The sequence below is a fragment of the Equus przewalskii genome, chromosome 29, assembly GCF_037783145.1.
Source record: "Equus przewalskii isolate Varuska chromosome 29, EquPr2, whole genome shotgun sequence".
NCBI classification, from domain to species: domain Eukaryota; kingdom Metazoa; phylum Chordata; class Mammalia; order Perissodactyla; family Equidae; genus Equus; species Equus przewalskii.
In genome coordinates, this window is record NC_091859.1 from 18,254,737 (window position 1) to 18,266,021 (window position 11,285).

Sequence of the window (11,285 nt, forward strand, 5' to 3'; positions counted from 1 at the left end):
CCATCCTATACTACATGTTTTATAAAAGGGCTATACCAGCTGGTAAACTTGAAAACTTTCTCTTTAGACATGCCAGAGATGCGACAGTTTTCTTCTCCTATATTTCCATTAGTTGGTACTTAAAGAGGCCGATGAAATAGAGTAGATTCTGTCATTTTATTATCTGTTTGCTCCCCTCCAGCTATTACTGGGAAGATGTTGAGCACAGACGTGCTATCAGATCTGTACTCCTGGAAATGAGGAGTTTGTGCAGTGAATAGGCAGTTACATTCTAATTATATTAATTCAGACTGCAATTTCTTTGAAACATAAAGGACCTGCTGTCAGGGTGGTGTGGACAATGGAGGCTGAACATGTCAACGACATGACAAATTCCTCGAACAGAGTGCCAGAAGCATTGTTGCGCAGGATTCCTTTCTGAGAGCAAATTCAGCAAGCACTATCAGTGTCAACTCTGGAGTAAGGAATTCGTTCATTTGTTATCTTTCCAAGTTGCAGGTACATCTGCCAGAAGAGTCTGCCAACAGATGAATTGGTAATTAAAATCATTTCCATGTTGGAGGAGTGATTTGGAAATTGTTCCTCTTTTCTTTCTTTCTTTTCCTGGGTTGGGTGAATAGTGATATTGATTTGCCATGGGCAATACTAGAATTGTGTGATTCTCCGATACTTTGATGCTCACTTTACTTGGACACCTTTACTGGGATTTGCCCGTTAACCTTTCCTTACAGAATTTTAAAGCTCTCTTCTTTGCCAGCGCTGTATCCTCTTTTGTCTCATAAAAGTTCTCTGCAGATGTTAGCAAAACTTAATATGGGTCAAACACACCTAACAATATCGCTCAATTCACAAAAAAGGTATATTGCCTCCCTCCACTATGCCAGTCACTGTGCTAGAATAAATAGTAAATGATGGCAATAGATTTTAAAAATATTAAAATTGATAATAAATTATATAATATAATACAGATGCTGGTTCAGTAACCCTCCCCTAATAGTTACTCAACAAATGTCAGCTGTACTCTCCCTGTCTGTGTCCAGAAAGAGACATTACTTTGCCATTCACATATTTACACCCCATCATCATCACAATGGCAACAAAATCAACTAGCCTTCACCGAGCACTTCCTATGAGCAATCTAAGCGCTTCCTTTGTATTTATGTTCTTTACCCATACAATCCTACGCTGCTTTATTCCTGTTGCACTGATAAAGAAGCTAAGGCACAGAGAAGTAACCCAGGCAAGCTGGCACTAGAAAATACCAGAACTGATGATTTGATCCAAGCAGTCTGAATCTCAAGCTCTCAAGCTTAACCACGTCACAAAAATGTCACGTGATACCATATAAATAAATTAACTGCAATAATTTTTCTGGACTAGGCAATAGCCTATTAATTAATCAGCTTATTTTTTAATACTCATTTGCTTACTCTGTTTTTCTTTTCCTCCTTCTTTCCTCCTCCCTGCTTCCTTCTTTCTTTCTGCTCTTATGTTTATATATACAGCTGTTTCTGTTTTTCTAGCAGCAAGGCAAGGTTTTCTACCATCCTCAGAGACTCGGAGGAATTTTTATAAGTCAGTAAATGGAAAAGAGTGTTTTAAGATAAAATTCTGAAACACCTTAAGAATTACTTTTTCAAATCAGGATGCCAAATTAATGTAGATTTAGAGACATTGGTGACATAGAAGTTTACCACTGAGTTATTAGTATACACGTGTATATGGATATATATACACACACACATATACACATATATCTAAAAGAGCATTGAAAAGCACCAAATGTTTAAATACATGAGTCCAGCGTGATACTAACAATAAAAAAAAGCTTACGTTCACTTTAGAGAACACCAGAGAGAAGCAACTCATTATTCTGCAAACGGGTAGAGAGAGGAAAAGAACAAAGCATTTATCTGGGTTTCTTGTATGAACTTTACTTCATACAACCAAATAGGTAATGAAGGGGAAGTTTCTCCTTATAGAAATACCCCTATTAATAAATGCAAAAAGAAATCATTGATGGATCCATGCCAGTGTACATCTGTCAAGACCTATAGAATGTTCCACACTAAGAGGGAACCCTAATGTAAACTACGGACTGTGAGCGATAATGACGTGTCAATGCAGGTCCATGCCTTGTAACAATGGACCACTCTGGTGCAGGATGTTGTAGTGGAAGAGGCTGGAGCGATGAGGGGGGCGGGCAAGGACATATGGGGACTCTGTGTACTTTCCACTCAATTTTGCTGTGCATGTAAAACTATTCTGAAACATAAATTCTATTTAAAAATAAATAAATAAAATTAGGATACCACAACTTTGCAATAACCAACAAGTGAATGCATCCAGGCAAAAATCCTCAATAGTGGATTGTTATCTATCCACTGTTACAAACACACACACATTTCCATTTATGGAAATACGTACCACTACTTATGACACAGTCTCGCTGAAAACATGGAGCCAGAATCCGATACAATCTCTAGGTCTAACTGTAGATTTACAGGAAGCACAAAATACAAGATGATAAACATATTTGACAACACCTCGGGGAATGGAATCAAGGAAATTCAGACTGTTAGAAAATCTTCAGGGAAAATAATTCCCTTTCTTCAACCAAAAATTCAAAGGAAAAAATTAGAAACGAAGGGAGAACATACAGATTTTGTTAAAGAGAACTTAAAGGAACACAGAGCAATCATACTGTATGGACCTTGTTTGGATTTGGAGTCAAGACGAACTACTAAAAAAGAAAAAAGATTGTAAGATCATTGAGGATCGGTGAACACTGACTGTCTATTTCTTGATATTAGGAATTACTGTTGATGTTTCTAACTGTGATAAAGGTATTGTGGTTATTTTCTTTTAAAGAATTCCTATGTCTTAGAGACTCATATTGGAAGATATACAGACGAAATGACATGATGAGCTGGAACAGATGTTGGTGATGAAGACTGCCCCTGAGTGGGGGAAGTAAACTGAGCATGGAAGTTCACTTTATTACCTTACCTTCTTTTGCCTATGTTCAAAATATATTATAATAAAAGTTTGTATCACTTACAAATTTATTTAACTTGCCTGATTCTGTTTCCTCCTTTGTAAAACAGAAATAATAATATTTACCGTAGAGACAATATCTCCTTATAGGTTTTTTTTGAAAATTTAAACAGTGTATTTAAAGCCTGGAAGACAGTCGATGTGAGATAATTTTTTCGAGACTTGGTTTGATCCACTTATTACTGAATTGACTCTTCTAAGCTCAGTGGAGTTTCTATGCTGTCCCCGGAGCCCAGTAAGGCGTGGGGGGCGTGGGGGGGGGCGAGCAGAGAAGGGACAAGGAAGGCCTATGTCCTCAGGCACCACCCATTCGGGCACCACAAACATGCCTGTTAGAGTTGTTGGGTTTTTTTATTTCAACCTTTACCGACTTATTATTTTTAGATTTGCTGATGCTGGACCACATGTGGGTACCCTGGTTTTGCTAAATATTTATTCAGTTCTAGGCAGCTCCAGGTGCAGGCAGAGTGGACACAGATAGATCACCTCTCCCTCAGCCATTTACTCTGGCTCCGCCCTCACTTCCACAGGCTGCTTTCTGTCAAGAAATACCAAAAGTATCAGATTATCTTCGAAACGACACAATTCAAAACCCACCAACTCCCCCCGCTCATTCCTGCTCTCTGTGACCGTTCCCTTTCTGCTCTGCATCTCTGTGCTGCTTGTCCTCGCAAACCCCTGGGAGACCAAAGTTGGAAGACCAAAGTTTCAAGGGAAAAAATGACAAAAGTGAAGCACAGGGGCCCCGTGGCTAGAAAAGATTAGGTGGCACAGAGGCACGGTCTGCCCTCAGAGACGATAAGCCCCGGAGTAGGAATTCTTCTGGTTCATTTTTCAATGGCTGAGTTTTTTTGGCTGTCTGTGTCCTGCTGGAGGTTTGAGTCTGTCGAGAGCTGAATCTGGACTTTCTCCAGCTCATGGCTGCGTGTCAATTCATCTGATTTCTAATAAAGCCAATTCTTATTTTTCTAACTGGCTTCCAATTCTCAAATGTAGCTCCAAAGAAAACAGAAAGTAATTAAAATGTCAACACTTCCCTGAAAAGGAACATGAACTCTCTTTGGATTTTCTTCCCACTGGAAACTTTTCTCCAAGGCGTGGCAACAAGCAGTCACCCACAGCACAGTCGGGTGATGGGCCAGGCACATAAATCCCCCTCTGTCCATTTGCTTGTTTGCATTTCTTCTTCTCCCTTGCCATTTTCCAAATGGAGAGATCCTATAAATGAAGTGCTTAAGTCTGTCTCTTATAATGCACTAATATCGACTCCATTGTAATATATCCAAATTTTATGTGATATGAAATAAGCTCCAGCCACAATAAGCTATTTGATCTAACGTGAAAAAAGTAATGTGGAGCCTAACAGCTTATTATTCAGTGCAGGGCAATAAATTAACTGAGCCCCATTTTGCATAATGGGAGGCTGATCATTCCTCTCACCTTCATTTGGACTGGTTTAGATGGATTATGACCCTCTTCACAGTTAATCGGGCTCACGTGGAGCAACTACTTTTTTAAATGTATTATATTAAGAGATGAAATAAAGGAGAGAAAAACATGTGCCATCGTTTTGGGGTTTTGTGTTTGGTGAGGTTAATCCTTCAAAGGAGAGTTCCGCATTAAGAGGAAAATTTTGTGACCTTTGGCCCGAGAACCGTCTTGTTGGAGATATTCAATGTGGGAGATAAATGTTCATCTCCCACCCGAAACCTTTTCCCACTTTCTTCCCATAGATTCCTGCCATTTCCTTGACTCAATTTTGCAAAGTACTTTTAGGGAAATGCACGATTCCTTCTTTCCAGTATCTGCCTGACCCTGCCATCTCTCCTCCCTACACCCAATTACTTAGCACTTTGGTGCACGTACGTATCAGCCTGAACAGCACCGTCGGTCAGTGAATGCAGAGGCTCTATTTAGGAACCCAGTTCCACCTGCCAACAAACGTCTCCTAAATACATGAACATCTATCAAAATATATGCCAACAAAACGACTGCCGCAAATGGTCAAAACCACCATTTTTGAGAACTGACCATGAATCAAGCACCTCTTGAATTCTTATAGCGACCCCTATAAGTAACATCTTCCCAATTTACCAAGTGGAAACTGATTCTGATTGAGATTAAACACCTTGCCAAATTTGCAAAGCAAGTGAAGGGATTAAATCCAGATAACTTCAAAGCCTGGGTGACAAGTTACATTAATCTGCTGAAAAAAATTATTAGCAAAATAGTACCTCTGTTTCTGCATTAGTGTCAAGGGGAAACAACTCAGAGTGGGTGCTCTACTAGCAGTGGGGCTGAACCTTCATAATCATGGAGATGGGGTTATACATATATATAGTTTTGGGTGCGTGAGGAGGATTGGCCCTGAGCTAACATCTGTTGCAACAATCTTCCTCTTTTTGCTTGAGGAAGATTGTTCCTGCGCTAACATCTGTGCCAATCTTCCTCTATTTTGTATGTAGGACACCACCACACCATGGCTCAATGACAGTGCATAGGTCCACACCCAGGATCAGAACCTGCAAAGCCTGGGTCGCTGAAGTGGAGCGCATGAACTTAACCACTACGCCACCAGGCCAGCCCTTATGGAGTTATTTTTAGAGTACTTAAAGTAGGATAAAGACGTGGTCTATCAGTTCTGCTTTTTACAGAGAGTTTTGCATTTCTTTTCTGGATTATAAACTGCTTGAGGCCAAGACATTTATTTTCTTCATAACAGGACATCAGTGCAGTCTAGTGTTTGAGTCAGAAAACCCTAGATTTCCATTTTGGCTCTACTCACTACTAACTAGAGAGTTTCAGTTTATTTAACCCAAAAGTAGGTAAATAGGGCCAACCCCAGTGGCCTAGTGATTAAGTTTGGTGCCCTCCACTTTGGCAGCCCAGGTTTGATGCCCAGGCGTGGACCTACAGCACTCATCCAAAAGTGGCCATGCTGTGATGGCAGCCCGCATACAAAATAGAGGAAGATTGGCAACAGATGTTAGCTCAGGGCAAATCTTCTTCAGGAAAAAAAAAAAAAAAAGCTAGGTAAATATATCACATAGAGTTGTTGAAAAGGTATAATGAAATAAGTTATATAAATATACAGTGTAGCTTAAGGACACAGATTGTAATCCACAAATTCTAGTTCTCTTTCCCCATATCCACACTACCCCTAGTATCTAAACATCGCTTTTCCCTGCATTGAGATATTCCATGGAAGTGTCAATGAGACACTAAAGTGTTGTGACTAAAACATATCCTGATTAAAGCTCTTCCTCTTGCATTATTTTCTCTTAGAATTATTCGTTGACACGTTTACCCATCTCACCAAAATGAGATTGTTAAAAGATGATTTTAATTCTGAAACTTAGAGTAATAAAGTGAATAAAGGTACCTGGCATTCATCTCTATGTTTCTTTTCTTCTAATTCCTCCTTTATAGTTCTTTTCCCCAGGTTGTGACACTAAATGCTGCTAATAATATAAGAAAGCTTCTGATCAAGATGAAGGACATATAATTTTAAACTTTTATCTCCTTACTTCTCTGACATGAAACTTCCCTTCCGTTGAGGGGAAGAAGAGCTAAGTAGAATAGCAAAGGTGAATCTTAGGCTTTTCAAAACTTTATGGAGAAATTGGAGAAAAAGACGAATGACGATCTTGTGCACAAGGGAAAAAAAGTACATGGCAAGTTTTGTTATAAGTGGCTTCAAGTTTTAAAGCTATCTAAGGAGGGGACAGTTTTCTTTGAAATAGTTTCATTTTGTTGGTGTCTGAGCGATATGTTTGATAAAACGTATTATTTTAATGAACGACAATTTGTTTCATTTTCGGTTTATGACATCTTTTCCTCTGGAGAACTCAAAGAATTTGATACACTTCTTTGAGTTATAACGAGAACATAATTTGACAGAATTTAAATTGATAAAATGACAGCTCAGAGAGGTTAAGTAAAATATACAGGATCACAGAGCAATTACTGACAGAAATTCAATAATTTGGAATTGAGAGAGTGTGGAAGCTGTACAGTGAGATAACAACAGATAATTTACTGGGTAGAACAACTTGCTTGAGGACAGAAACTTTGCTCATGAGTCTTTTTCTCCAATCACCAAAGAAATGCATAATCTAATTGGAGGTGGGAGGCAGTGGGGCATTCTCGAGCTAGTACTGTGCCTAGAAAGCTGGGAAATGCACAAAAGTAATGCTTAAGGTGAGCCTTGCAGAATGACTAGAACTTCCCAAGGGCAACATTGGAGTGTGAGCGGGCAGGGAAGGCATTCCAGGCAGACGGGAGAGCTGCAGAGCAGCACAAAATCATGAGTATGGGTGAGTTATGTTGTGAAAGATGAAAGGGTGCTGTAAACTGAATGTTTATGTCCCCCAAAATTCATATTTTTCAAATATAATATGAATTCAAGTTCAAATACAATATGATGATATTTAGAGATGGGGACTTTGGGAGATGATTAGATCATTAGTGTCCTTAATGAAAGAGACCCAAGAGAGCTCCCTTATCCCTTCCATCACGTGAGGACAAAGCGAGAAGATGATCAGGCATCTATGAACCAGGAAGAGGGCCCTCACCATGCTGGCATCTTGATCTTGGACTTCCCAGCCTCTAGAACTGTTAGAAACAAATTTCTGTTTATATGCCACTCAGTCTATGGTATTTTGATGTAGTAGCCTGAATGGACTGACACAAGGGAGTAGAAACTAGATCCTGATTAGGTTTGCCTTTGGGAAAGATGACTATGGCGAGAGCAAAGGATGGAGCTGAAGTTGGGAATAGACCAGTATGGAAGCTCCTATAATCATCAGAAAGATTGATGAGGGGAGAGTCCAGCCTGTGATACTCATTCAGTTGACTTCAGCAATGTGGATTCCGGGTGCCTGGCCAGGAGCACTCACTAGACATGGTCCTCACTCTTGCACATGACCCTCTTATCACACTTACATCACATTCACATCTCAGCATATTACCCAGTATGTTACATACCTTTAGAATGACTCTAAATGACAAATCTATAGAAGCCATGGTTGAAAAGAAAAGAAAACTGAGGACAGGATCTTGAAGGGCATCAGTTTATAAAGGGGTGAAAGAGAACCCACAAAGACTACCTAGAACTAGGAGAAGTCAAAGAGAAAGAAGGAATTCCCAAAGCTAAAAGATGAAGTTAAGAGAGAAGTATGTCAGACACAGGGCAAGAGAGGTCATGGCCATCAAACGCTGGGAGGAGGCCAAGTGACAAACAGCAGACAAACAGAAAAAAGTCTATAAAAATGAGATTATGGGGTCATTGTTGGACCTTGACCAAACAGTTCGTGTGAAGTAAGAGTACAGAGGTCCTTTGACAAGTAAATTGGGGGAGCATAAAGGGACAGAGACCGCATAAATGGAGCATCTTTGTAAGAAGTTTAGCTGAAAGGAGGGGCTGTAGAATTAAGGAAGGGACTTTCTTCATTTCATTTCTTAAATACCAAAGAGCTTTGAGCATGTTTAAGTCACGAGGATAATGAGTCTGGGGAAAGGAGGCAGTCAGAGAATGTTCCAACCAGCAGAAATATAGATGCTAGAAAGGAATGATCTGGGCAGAGTGGGAGATGGTTATCAGTAAGTTCAAAAAAGGGAATTTCATCAAAAGAAAGCAAGGATAGCCCTAGTTTCTGATGATAATATATAGTATAGAACAAGCAGAAATAACTCTAGATTCTACAACGTCAGACACGTCTAAGGTGAACTCCCAGTCTTACCTCTCAGGAGTAGTGTTGCTGTTGAACCAAGTACTTCACCTCTCTAAGACTCAGTTTCCTCATCCATAAATAGTGACAAATACACCTACCTCAATGACTGACAAGAGGGTTTCAACCCCACGCTCCCTACCAACATTCCGTATCCTATTCCCAGCTTTATTTTTTTTCTAATACTTGTAAATTTCTATTTATCTTGTTCATTCTCACTTTCTCCTATTAGAAGGCAAACCAAACAAGGGGAGGGATTTTTGTTTATTGCTATATCCTCAGTAGTCAATGGCTGGCACACAATAGGTGTTCAACAAATACTTGCTGAATGACTAAATAAATGAATGATTAGAATGCTGCAGAGCAGTTTCTCAACTTTGGCACTACTGACATTTGGAGCCAGATCATTGATTTGTCCAGGGGACTGTTGTGTGCTTTGTAGGATGTTCAACAGCATCCCTGGCCTCTAACCACCAGACGTCAATAGCACCCTACCCCCAGCTGTGACAAGCAAAAGTGTGTCCAAACATTGCCAAACGTCCCCTGAGGGGCAAAATCTCCCTGAGTTGAGAACTTCTGCTTCAGGAGCAAAAGTGAAAATTGGTAGTTTTTAATATGATTATAACGGAGGAAGAAATGAAAAGTGAAAGTAACACTTGGTCGCCAAATTCTCCCACAGCTCGCTTAATTTGATGTGGAGAAAGATACTGCTGCTAAGATGGTGTTGGCTTCACAGCACACTGACATTTTACTTATTGTTTTACCAAGAAACGTGTTTAGAAGAAAACAGTTGATAAATCAAGAAAGTGCATGCTTAGTCTCTCATCTGTTAGTTGCACGTAAGATATTTTCTTCCTTGTCACTTCTCTGGGTAAACAATAATAACACCAATAATTATGCCTACTCATATAATGTGGTATCTTCAAAGCTAATAACATACGATATACAATTTACGGGCCTAAAAAAAATGCTATCTCCACCTCTACACTCCTCTACACTCCTCTACACTCTAATTAATAAAAGATCATAAAAAGCCAGAAGATACAGCTCAACTTTTCCTCTTCAAGATTATCTTTCTCTTCAGAATTTCCATTTTTACCACCCCACTCCTTTGCTTTGAACAGAAATCAACTGCCTTGTATGAAAATGGCTAATAATGGCCTTTCAGAAACATGAGGATGTCATAAAATGGGGAACGTTCCAAAAATTGCTTTGGGGAGCATAAAAAATAATGCCATAAAAAGACCCAGAAATGATTTGGCCCCAGGTTCTCCCCCTAAGTACAGACACACAAAGTAGGAAGCTGTTGTCAGACCAACAGATTGCTCATGGTTAGGGCAACCCTGTGTCTGGGTTTGCCTAAAACAGGCCTGGTTTATGCCTGCTGCCCCAGGACAGTGATCTGTACAGGCCTCTGCCACTCTCTGAACGTCCGGGGCTGGACCATGAAGGACATGATCGCCTTACTCAGAGTTATTAGCATTTGAGTGGTGGCACAAAAGAAAGGGGAATGCTTTCCTGTCTCTGTGCCTTGAGCACACCCCAGACTCTCTGAGCACTCAGGCCTAGCTACTGGGATACCACTTTCTGTAGCACAAACTCAAAGGTAAAGCATCTGTGAGTCCATAAATGAATCAGCCCTCCACCTAGCTTACTGATCTGTATACTGGCTATCTTCCCACTCCCAAAAAAAGTGACACGGTAATTACATGTCACAGAGTTTTCCAGAAGGCATTTAGATTCAGAGAGGCCCAGTGGTGTGAGAGTTGCCCCTCAGCTTCCTGGGCCTACTGAACGGGCCCCAAGACCGCGAAGTGCTGGCCGGGAGAGACTCTTGATAAGAACTTCCTGGACCCATAGGCCAATACCCCTCAGATTATGGCAGGGGCAATATTTAGAGATAGGTGACTAACCAGGAATGTCCTGCCATGTTCCTAGTAAGATAAATTTCTTTTCCAGGACCAAGAACACAGCTTAAAAGATTACCCAAGGATCAGAGGTTAGCAACATAGCCACGTGCCCACTCAGATCAGGAGTCCAGGGAGTCAGCAGGATAGTACGCCCTTGTTCCAAAGCCAGGCTGAGGAGGAATCAGAATTAGAGGGTCCTTCCTAAAACATCCAGTCTTAGTTCCTGCTGCCAAAGGACTCATCACACTTGGTCATAATTGTCTGTGTATCTATAACCTCTACTCAAGTATAACCCCTTTGAAGTTAGGAACTGTGTCTTGTCCTTGCTGAGATCAGACCACCCTGCCACGTGGGCAGCAAGCCCTCCCACGACCCAGCAGCCCTGCTAAGCCCACCACAGCTCTCCCCATTAATCCCTTCAAATTCCAGAATGAACTGCTTTCAGTTTCTCCAATACGCCGTAGTTCCTCTCATCTTAGTGCTTTGCATATGGAGTTCCTTAGAACTCACTCCAGCCTCTAATCCCCATTTTATTCATCCCTCAGGTCTCAGCATAGATTTGCTCCACGGAACCCTTGCTGAATCCCCC

At 40.6% G+C, this 11,285-nt stretch overlaps 1 long non-coding RNA gene across 1 annotated transcript; it reads left to right on the top strand.

The window, feature by feature from the left end:
- Window positions 1-314: 314 nt before the first annotated feature.
- LOC103562447 (uncharacterized) lies at window positions 315-3,068 on the top strand. The gene is made up of 2 exons (XR_547672.2): window positions 315-535; window positions 2,872-3,068. It is a non-coding gene; the product is annotated as an uncharacterized lncRNA (long non-coding RNA).
- Window positions 3,069-11,285: the final 8,217 nt, after the last annotated feature.